Raw genomic sequence first — 11,391 nt, forward strand, 5'->3', positions numbered from 1 at the left:
ATCATTATTATTAATAAAAAATATCCGGAGCAAAATAAAATTGGATAACGGTAAAAAGACAAAGGTTCAAGACTGGTCATAATTATTTGAAGAGTGAAGGAACTACTCATCCCATAAGCCATTGCGAATCCCTTTGCCAACGACTTCCAACCAATCAGAGACGTTGCTGTTACAGTTTTAGGATTGTGGGTAGTTTAGTACTACAACAAAATGTTGATTCAGAATTTGAATGGGATTTTCACTTTCGTGCACTGTTGAGCTCTTGCTGTGTCCACTTTCGTTTTAAAACAGTGAAAAAAACAGAGGGATAGTTTATCACACTAAATAAATACATAGACCAATTAATATAAGAGATTTATTTTCAATACAATAAAGATGATTTGATTCCAGAATATCTAACAGTGTTTTACTATTTTATTCTATCACTGCAGCTCGGAATGACACATGGAGACTGTGCCGATAAAAAGTGATAAAAAAGTAATACCATCTCTTTTAGTCAAACAATGATCGACACACTGATCAATATTTGTCATGATCATGAATGAACAGTTCAGTGTGATTGACATCATCACACATTAACTTCTTCTCTCCTCTGCTTCAGCAGCAGAAACGCATCACTTCATTTGTGTTTAGCGAAATTACAATATATGAACTCTAACTCGGCCTCAGGCATAACTCAAAAAAGCTAATAAACGTGTGATTAGAAGAAAATCATGCTAGTAAGAAAAATTTTGTTTTACAAGCCACAGATGGATGCTTTTGACCTCTTTAGATTCATGTTTTGGAAGTGAAGATACCTTGTAGAGTAATTTCAAAACTTCACCACTTGATGGTGACATTTGTCTTGGAATAATAGGACCTGCAGCACCCATTAACGGTCTTTGCCATACGTTTCTTATGATCAATAAATATGGAATTCAAGTATGCTCATTCCAAACATACAGACAGCAGACAATGGCGAAAATACTTTAATATCTTTGACTAATCTATGATATGTGCAAATCATAGCAAGGGGCAGTATTTTGGCATCTAACATCCTTTTGTAGCGCCACCAATAACTTAAATTTGCAAGATGTACTTACTGTGTTTACCTACAGAGAAAAGAAAGGTGAATACAAATGTTTTGAAAATTCAAACAATACCTTTTTGATTGATTTAAAGCAGACACATGTTTCAAATGTTTTCTGTGCTCCAATAGGCTTTTCCAGGTAAAGTATTACAGAGACATCTCTTGTAAAACACATTTCTTTTATGTAAAGCAATTTGCTGATGTATCAATTTGTTTGTGGACATTCACTTAGGTCAGAAAGAGCCAAAGTGAATTCCATGAATGCTTTTTATAATCACAAACTACAGCCAAGTGCTTCGATCGATGTGCATCTTTAAGATTTAAGCACAGGATTCCACAGTCACGCTTGCATTGGCTAATGTTCTACTTTTTAAACTGGTTTGAGATATGAGACAACAGGGAAAGCAATCTTTGCAGAAAATCAAATCCTTCATTTAAATATCACCTTGCAAAAAAGCCCCTTGAATGATATTAATAAAAAAAAACAATAATCTAAGATCTTTTTTCTATTTCCAAATTAAGATGATATTGTTAAAACCCCAATTTACCACACACACACACACACACACACACACACACACACACACACACACACACACACACACACACACAATTCCTATTATTATGATCATCATTCGCTGTGTTATTTACAGAATGTGATGTTAATTCCTAACTTATCTGCTCTGCATATGAAGATAAGTCCTAAAGTGAATACAATTAATGCCCTGACAGGATGAGAGCAATGCAAGATAGTAATGTGACATTTCCACTTGTAAAAGTTGTTTCAATTAAGGTTGATAATTCCAGCAGAGTGTCTAACCATAGAGGGATTTAAAGTAAAAGTCAGCTAATTGGCTTTATTCAGGTGCTGTATAATATTAGCGCTTGATGAGATTTGTAGTGGTACTAAGCACTGGGATAGACATCACAGCTCCTCAACAACAGCATTTTTCTGCAATAGAATAGGCTGTGACCACTTTGTCATAATTTTACCATTATGAAATCATCATCCCTCTGTGTTGTAAAGTTATGGTACACTAATGTTGTGAGTTACACTTCTGAAAGATTCAGAGACCTTTATATAAAAAAGATGAATAGATAACAGAAAAAAATATACAACAATATTAAAAATAAATGCAATAGAAAAAGAAATCATTTTTTCTCTAACACCCTACTTGACATTTGTATTGAATAACACAGGATATTGTGCTGGAACAAAAACTGTGGGACAATACCAAATGTACCAACGGTTTAGGGAGACTTAAACCACCCAGTTGTGAGAGGTAATATCTGGAGTCAACACTCAACAACAACCCGTGCTTCTGATGTCATCAGTTTCTGGAAGCTGGGATATCTTTGACCCACGAATCAATGAGTCAGAGCCCAGTTTTGATTAAAATATCATATGTATGTAAGCATGCAGCTAGATTTGTTGATTTGTTGATTTGTCTTCAGTTCTGTTTAATGAATGTGATGGCCCTAAACTCTCATTGTTGTCCTCCAATTTAGGCAACCGACAGGACTTCACTGAGACCTTTTGTGTTATTAGCTTTGGCATTAAACGTCTTAAAGTGTTTTGTGAAGTTAAAGGTGTAGGATCCATGCTACAGGTACACTAAATTTCCGAAGTGTGTGTGATTTGAAGCTATAAAACTAAAATCAGATCTGTCTGTCCCTTGAAAGAGTTTATGAGAAAATTAGAGAAATAAAATTGCATCTTTGTCCCTATTAAAAAAGACAAGATAGGATGTATTACACAAATCCCACAAACTGTTCAGGTAATGCATACCAAAAGCCTAGGACAATAATGGAGATATCATGAGCATCAGTCAGCTTTTGTGTGACAATCAGTCCACAAAATGAGTTTGTGAAGAGAGTGGCTCTCATCCTCCATAATCCCAAGTAATATTTTGTACACTCCATCATAGACAGACTAAGTCGACCATCCTCTCACTTGGCTACCTCTAGGCTCTTCTGGAAGCCTTATTTATTCCCTGAGTTTTATTAACATTCCCAACTCGTCCTTATACATAAGTCATTTAAAAAAAATCGTAACTATTTCAAACTTTAAATTTGGTTATTCAAGGTTCTTCATCTTGCATGAACATGGCTTTAGCTTGTCTCAAGTCACAGACAAGGATAAGCTGTGGCCGGGTTTATGGCCAATTCACATATTTCTATTATAAAACATGCATTTTTTTAAAATAAACCGTAACCAATATTTAAGTTGACATCATTCTTGAATTTTTAATATGCAAGCTTATCTCCTCGACCATCATGATAACTACTTTGATCATCATTGACCACGTCCTTTTAGAGCTATATGTTATAATTTGAAGTGTACTGTTAAACCAGACTCATTTTGTATGGAAAAGGCTGTTCTGTAAATGTGAACGTCAGCATTCTAACAATTATCATGCGAACACATTAGCAGGATTGTTTACCATGTGCACCATCTCAGTTTGGCATGTGAGCAGTCTGACATTTGGTGATTAGCTACACAAAAAAAAAGGCGCAGCTGAAATTTGTGGTAATTTATGCAGGTATTTGGTCTTACAAAAAAGGCCTTTGAGATATGTCAACTCTGACCCGATGATACCACTTGTCGGGGAATCACCAAAGTTATTCAGTTAATCCTTTCGGGAATATGAATGTACATAGGTGTCACGGCAAACCATCCGATAGTTGAGAACTTTCAATAAATGTATTGAATTTACTGTAAGCATGGTTGCAAAGTCAATTTGGTCACTACTCCTCTCTGGTAATGCCAATCTGTACTTGCAACAATTCTGTAAATATAACATTTTAACAAACTTTACGGGAAAAAAAATGCTGTTCAGAGTTCAAAACTTTGCATGAAAACAGGTGAAAACATTTTCATGCATACTTGTTTTAAGTGCCCAAAAAACCTAAACAACTTATGAGTTATTCCATTTATTTGACATAGAAGCTGTTTACGCAGAAACTGCTTAAACATTAATTCGATTTACTTCCATCCTGTTCACATCATGTGTGTTTTCCTGTCAAAACACTGGCGCACTGATGGACTCGAGCACTGGCTCACAGAACGCCTTTTCTCACCAGCAGCAAATCAGCACCTCATCGAATTGACTGACAGTGGACAAAGGATCCCTCTACCAGAGCTGTGAAAGGTGTCAGTGTTAGAGGTGACTTTGAGCCTCCAGGGGGGAGAAAAACAACATTCACATATGGATTCAGAGGCTGTAACCTTGCTTAGATTTGGGGCAGGATTAAATGCATTTCAAAAATAACTTGGATTGAGTATGCACAAATAATGAGCCCCATTCAATATTAATCTTTATAACATGAATCACCCTGCTTGATATGCGGACAAATTGTCCTCCTGCATATGAACTGTATTTATAAAGCTCTTTTCTACTCTTATCGACCACTCAAAGCACTTTACACTAAAGTCACACTAGCACACACACCATTCACACATTTCCGGCAAAGCTGTCAGGGGACATTTGGGGGTTCAGTCTCTTGCCCAAGGACACTTTGTCAGACTGGAGGAACGGCGGATCGAACCATGACCTTCTGGTCCTGCACCTCTACGTCCTGAACCACAGCTGAACCCAAACCTGATTCTCAAGTTTCCCTTACAACTCAAGCATGTTTTCATATGTCACGTGATCTTTATGTTTCTTGCAATTTTACCGCCAGTGACTCGACTACATGCATGCGTTTCCTCGGTGGTACGTGAGTGTGAGGACGTCGGGAACCTAACAGGGGCACAAATAAAGGGGGTGTGGTTTCCCTTTTGGTCCGGGGCAACTGGGTTTGAATTAGGATGTCAATGCTCCCACAAACTTTTTTTTATCACCTCCCAGGTAATGTTTCGTGCACAGGCCCTTTTCAGAACATCAGCCTTATCATTTTGCGGTAAGGTTAATTGGAACAATTTGGAACAAATTGTGTCTTCATTCAGAGTTAAGGTCACTTAATTTTTAGCTCAGGATGGTAACCTTTAAGGAAGTGGATGTGGAATTATCCTCTTCCACAAATTGTCTCTTATTGCTCACCCTCTGACCACAAGAATGCATGGAAGGATATACTATGAATACTCATGTATATGACATGTGGTGAAGGTCAGGGCAAAGCCTCATCTGCGGGGCATACTTGTGAAACTATGAAATTAGAGCTGGGTCCTGGGAGGGCAAGCTACATCAATGTTTCCCAGGAAATGCTGAAATGTTCTTTTCAGTGCTATATTTGGTGCGGGGGTTAGGTATGCAGGATCTACAGTGGCCTGGTATGTAAAATGTAACTATGCGTAACAAAGGAGGAAAGACTGCTGAGATGAGTTGACAGTTACAGTTATCTAAATTGATGAGGACCTGTTTGAAATCATCGTCTAATCCTTGCTCCACCAGCTTTGTGGCCAAGAGCTGCAAATATGACATTTTGAGCATCTTTTAAAGTAGCACTTACATTTAAGTGGCACTTCAATTGCTTTTACTGCTTAAGTGGCGCTGTGCGTGTTTCAGACCCACACAGTTGTCAGGTTCACGTCCAGCGGCCACACTGTTTAAATCATGTACTTGTGCCCGTCTGAGTATCAATGGATTTACTTTAAATAGTCTTAAAATGGGGTTTATGTTCAGGGCGCATTGTCGGCAGACCAACAGAAACCAATTCAGTGGTGCAGTATCTTACTTTTATTTTCGCGACACATTATCAAGACGTTAATATGCGTCTACATAGTCAGGTGCACTATATGAGTACATTCTGTTTGTAACACACTCAGATGTTAGTTAAACTGATTCCTCTGCAGAGAATCGTTCTCTCTTACCACCTGCAAAAACGACCCTTATAATAGCAAGCGAGGTGCAAGCAAACCTGGCTTTTAAAAGGAATGGGAGCTTGTACTGTGATTGGTTTAATGCCTGTTACACCTTTTAGAATTATTTTTCACCGTTAAACTAGCAAATGTTTCTTTCAGTTCCTTTATCACATTTAGTGCCTAAACTTTGAGTTAACTCAACTCCACGCCAACAAGGTTCAACTTCTGCCATGGCTTTTCCTTCAAGTCCTTCATTTCAAACTATTGAATCTCAAAAATAAATTGTGAATTTTATGCAATTTAAACTCTTCAAAATATTTGATTTGTAATTTTAGAGCTGAAGAAAATAAACACATTTTCTTCAAATGACCTAATCAATAGGATGATCAAAACAATATGAATCATTATTCATATTTCTGGGAAATGTCCAAGTCATTGGGAGAATTGAAAGGTACGGGATTAAAAAAATACCATTAGTACAATTTCTCAATACAATTAACATGTAAAAGAATTGGTACATACTGTATAGTGGATAATATGGGATCTCTAGCTAAAGCAAACCTTTCTGATAGAATAAAAAAACTAACCAAACCTAAGTTTCAAACAACTAAGGGGTTGGGGGTGTTCAGTTGGTCGCGGTTTTCAACTTTCTCATTAGATGCCGCCAAATATTAAACACTGTAGCTTAAAGCAACACTGACAGTTTAATTCTACAGCAGCACTAACCAGTATAAACCTGGAAAATTTGTTTTATTCACTGGGAAAATGTGCACCTCCTCACGGTGACAAGGTATTTGGTTGTGCTCATTGTTGTCTAAATAGAAAGGTAAGGAATTAAATTTCAAGCCGCTCCAGCAGCAAGGACAGTTGACCTGAGGTAAGAGAACATGAGAGCAATGAGAAAATGAGAACGTATGTTATTATCCATGACGTTTAACTGTCAAAAAAAAAGAAAAGGTGTCAAGGTGGGTCATCGCTGCTTTGATTTTCTGATAACATTTGATGAAACCCTGTGACTGAAAATTCCTTATTAGTGAAAATGCAATAATGATAAAGATGGAGCTGAGTAACACTGATGCAGTGAGAGTTTGGAGGTTGAACAACTGGTGGTGCTGGCCAAGCTGAAATGGTATCATGCAGAAATGACTAATGATGTTTACAACATATGTTGCTGGGTTATCTCACTGAGCTTCAGGAGGCTGTCCAAAGAGTGATGATGGGAACCAGTAGCAGCTATGCTGGGTGGTATGAGCTGTTGCCAGCACAGTTAGGAGATGCCTTCAAATATGTTAAACCGCTTCCAGGCAAGTCCTTTCTGGAACACCCTGACCCAAACCCTGCTTTGTATCTACATGGACTCTGGTGTCTGGCACACAAAATCTAAATAGCTTACAATATTTGTGAAGTCATTCCTGGAGCAAAAGAGGTGCAGTTTTAGTTTTTTTCATATGCATTGTAGACATAGAAGTAAATAGGTATTTCATTCTCCTGATATTTTCTCAATGTCACGTTACTTAACAAATACCTGTGAAAAGGGGTTAGGGTTAGGCTGAATGTTGACTGAATTGTGCCGCCTTATTGTGATCTTCTGTCTCCACTGCACAGTGAATAAAGGGTTAGGGTTAGGGGTCATCTGAACCAGCCACAGAATTGGACCTGAAGGAATTTATGTTCGTGCACATAGTCTTGGATGTGTCAACTGGCTAGAGTTGCTGCTGGGCCTCTAATGCCCCATTCATGCACCTATATTCATACTCAGTCTTCTCCAAGTTCTTATTACAGAAGTAGCAGCTTTATTATTTACCCAGAGACCAACAGACCAGTACGACTGTACTGGGGGGAAAAACTACTGTACAATCAGGTGCGTCTCAGTTAGTTTGAGCACAATATAAACCAAATCAATAACAGGTCTTAAAACTAATATCTGAAGTTCCCAGTTGTGATACTGGTAACATCAATTGAGAAATTAGTATCTACCACAAGGTTCATTAAGTAGCTATTCTGGAGCTTTTGAGCATATCATATGATCTTCATCAGCAGATGGTGTTTGCCCATTTGCTATGGAATGGCCTTTTGTTCCTCGCACTGTGAGCCATATTTGTGCATTTTCGCTTAAGCTGAGGGTCAGTGTTCATCCTTGATCTCAATGCCATCTGGGATGAAGATCAGGTGTTGTGATCAAAACATACAGGATAGTTACTAAATTGACCCTGTTAGGAGAAATGGATTGAAAATGTAGTTGACACTGGACAGTCCATAAATCAGTGTCGCCAAATTATCACATGATGCAGAACCAACCTCAACACACATAACGTAACTAATCATATATCAAAACTCACCGACATGCAGGGAACCTGGGAATTTTTTTTGTCCTGGGAAATCTAGAGCAGCAGACTGCTCTTGTATTCCATCCTTAATTGTCAAAACACAGAATAACAGAGCAGTGATACACTGTGTGTGTCAGACTGGGTCACCTTGATCGTTGCAGGATGGGTGAAAATATACAGTGGGGTCCATAGGCCTGGGACCACACAAAGTGTCTGGAACCCACTGTAAATACATAATAAAGTAATTACTGTACTGCATAGCCACTGCAGGTGATGATACGTTTGCCACACCAACGTTATCTCTACACCCAGACACATTCCCCAGCTGACTCCCTGCAGCTACCACCTGAGTGGTGCTGACTATGCATCCACGTAGGATCGCAGCTCCTCTGGCTCTGCACTTGTTGACAGGAATCAACAAAAGTCACATTTGCGAGCAGCTATCTTAAGGGCACCTGGTTTTGCATAGGTTAGCAGACCACTATGCCTCATCTTTGTGCGACAGTAATTTGCTGTGATTTGGTTGAACATGTCATTTTTAGAAAATTAAACCAGCCAGGTTTTTGCTATTTTCTTGGATTAACTTTATTCCCGCCCCTAGTGACATGGGTATCACGTTTTAACCACAGCAAAAGAAGCAGCAGTCAGATATTTTTCATTATGAGAAAACATTATGCGCTCTTGTTTGACAGAAGCATGGTGGTCAGCATGAGGGATGTAGGAAAAGGCTGGAAATAGAAACACAAGCGCAAGCAGCCGGTGCAGATGTCTGAAGCCACATGAGCGTGAGCCATGAAATCGGAGGTTTATTTTTCTATAACATAAGGCAGGCATCTCGGGTTGAGTCTAAAACAATATTCCTTTCATGCATAGAAAAAGCTCAAACTGATCAATTAATAAATTGTTAATATGTAAACAAGGTCTGCTGGTAGAGGACATTTCAACACTGTGCAGTGATGGGGTGGTGTTATGTGGTCAGTGAGTTAGGTCACAAGCATGGCCATATATTTTCACCAGCAACCAGGGACACTCGGGACGGGTCCTGCTGCTGTTGGCAGGAAAGGAAACATCCCTGTCTTTTGGAATCCGTGCACGATAAATGAGGGCCATCGGCTGGAACATCTGGAAAGGTTTTGCCTGTTTCTCATTGTGTGCTCCGCTGGGAACCTTGGCTTGCAATCAGGAAAGCACACAGCAATACCCCGAGTCACATCAGCTGAGAGTCAAAGTTGTGGGAAGGAGTGCACGGCCGTGTAATGGCTCTGTGGAACCATCAACGTTTAATGAGTCAACACCGACCTTGAGAAAATATGTTAATCACAACGGAGCAGCGGGGTCTCCCAGGAGTCCCAGGGGCCGCCGGTGAAAAGGATAAATGAGGTCCCAGCCTTTTGAACAACACCTTGCGAGCTCAATTGCTTTTTGGCAGAACAATTAATATCAGTTCAATTTACATGAACAAGCCGTTTGTGATTATATACAGTACCCTCTCAACCGAGATGATAAATCCCTGTTGATACAGAGAGAACAATAAGTGATATCCAAATAGTAAAATTAATAGCTTTATCCCGAGACCTGTGCATCCAAACAAGGCTTACAAATCAGATCGTAGATGTATCGAATAATGAAAAGATCAATTCATATTGTACTCATGTTGTAGTCTAAAAGTTGTTTAGGTCTGTTGGCAATTTTAACAGTAATTAATTAAATTTTGTCGCCAGATTACAAGGTACAACTTCAGTAATCACAACTTAATGTTGTCTATACAACATTAAGTTGTAATTACATTTTAATTAAAGGTCAGAATGTTTAATTTTATTAGAGACATAACACTGGAGTGCAATGTTATGGTTATTGTTAAGGCTCTAATTTGTACTGTTAGTGAACTGTACTGCATTATACTGAGAGATGTTTCTAATATGTTATCCACCCCATTAGGTAGAATAAATATTTGAAAATTCTCTTTCCTTTTTGTGTGTGTGTGTGTGTATTACAAAATGAAACCACATAATTCTAAATGGGCCGAAAAATAGGAAAGCATGCATGACATGCATATAAGTGAATGATTCCTAGAAATAAACATCCTAAATCCCTGGCAACCGAAACATACTGAACATCACCATGACATAAACACATTTGATGAAGTCCAACTGCTTCCACCTGTTGGAAGTTCAGGGAATCCATCAGTGCAGGGAAATTTGGCTTTGGCAAAGATGTTGATCCTCAAATTTTCTTCCCAGAGGGGCCAGTTTGCTAGTTTGCATGTGTCTGCCAAAAAAACGGACTAAATCAAAGCATGTGGAAGTAGAAAACAACGCCGTTTGCAAATGGGAACCAAGTTTAACATTGCATGATGCATTTACAAAGCAAAGATAGCGTTGGAGACAGTGGAAAGCAATGACATAAACACTGTCACGCATTGATTCACTGTTTTGAAGTAAGGGCAAGTAAAACAATTGAAAATTTGAAAACAGATGTTGACCTACATTCATTAAAAACATGTTATCCTTATTTAAACATTAACTGGATAATCGTATCTGATTATGTCATATTTTCACACTTGTGACGTGTCGAGGTCGGGCACAAACGGACTTAGCTGTCGCTCCTACACTGTTTGTATGAGACTTTAAAGCTTAACCTAATCTCGTTACGAATTTCATTGCTGCACGTCTGACGGACTTATAGGCAGGGTGCATCAAGAGAGGTGCTGGATGTTTGTAGATCTACTAGGAATATGATGCAACGCTGTAGCAAGCTGAGGGTGTCCGTACTCTGAGCAACAAACAGAATCAGAATCTCCCTTGATCTTATTTCCAGGTTTTGGAGAGACCAGTGGCAATAGTTGTTTGGAATGTACTGAACATACAAATATGAACGGCAGAAAAGTGAACTCTTATGCAGGAGTAGTTTTGATACATCTTATTTCCCCCACCACAATTTGGAGTTGCCATTGGAACCCATCAGTTCTGAAACCGACCTTACACGACTCCAGGCAGTGAGTGTTAAGGATGTGATGACGATTGTGGTCTTGATTAGATATTTGGAAAAAGTAAACCTTAAATAACTTGTGTGATGGAATGGAACAGAGAGTCTTCAGTGTTGACCTCTTCACTCTCAAATTTCCTTTGACTGCTTCCTGCTGTGGAGCTAAATCAGTCCAGCAAACATGAATCAATATCTGCAAATGTCAG

This window comes from Scophthalmus maximus, chromosome 7, assembly GCF_022379125.1.
Source record: "Scophthalmus maximus strain ysfricsl-2021 chromosome 7, ASM2237912v1, whole genome shotgun sequence".
Lineage (NCBI taxonomy): Eukaryota > Metazoa > Chordata > Actinopteri > Pleuronectiformes > Scophthalmidae > Scophthalmus > Scophthalmus maximus.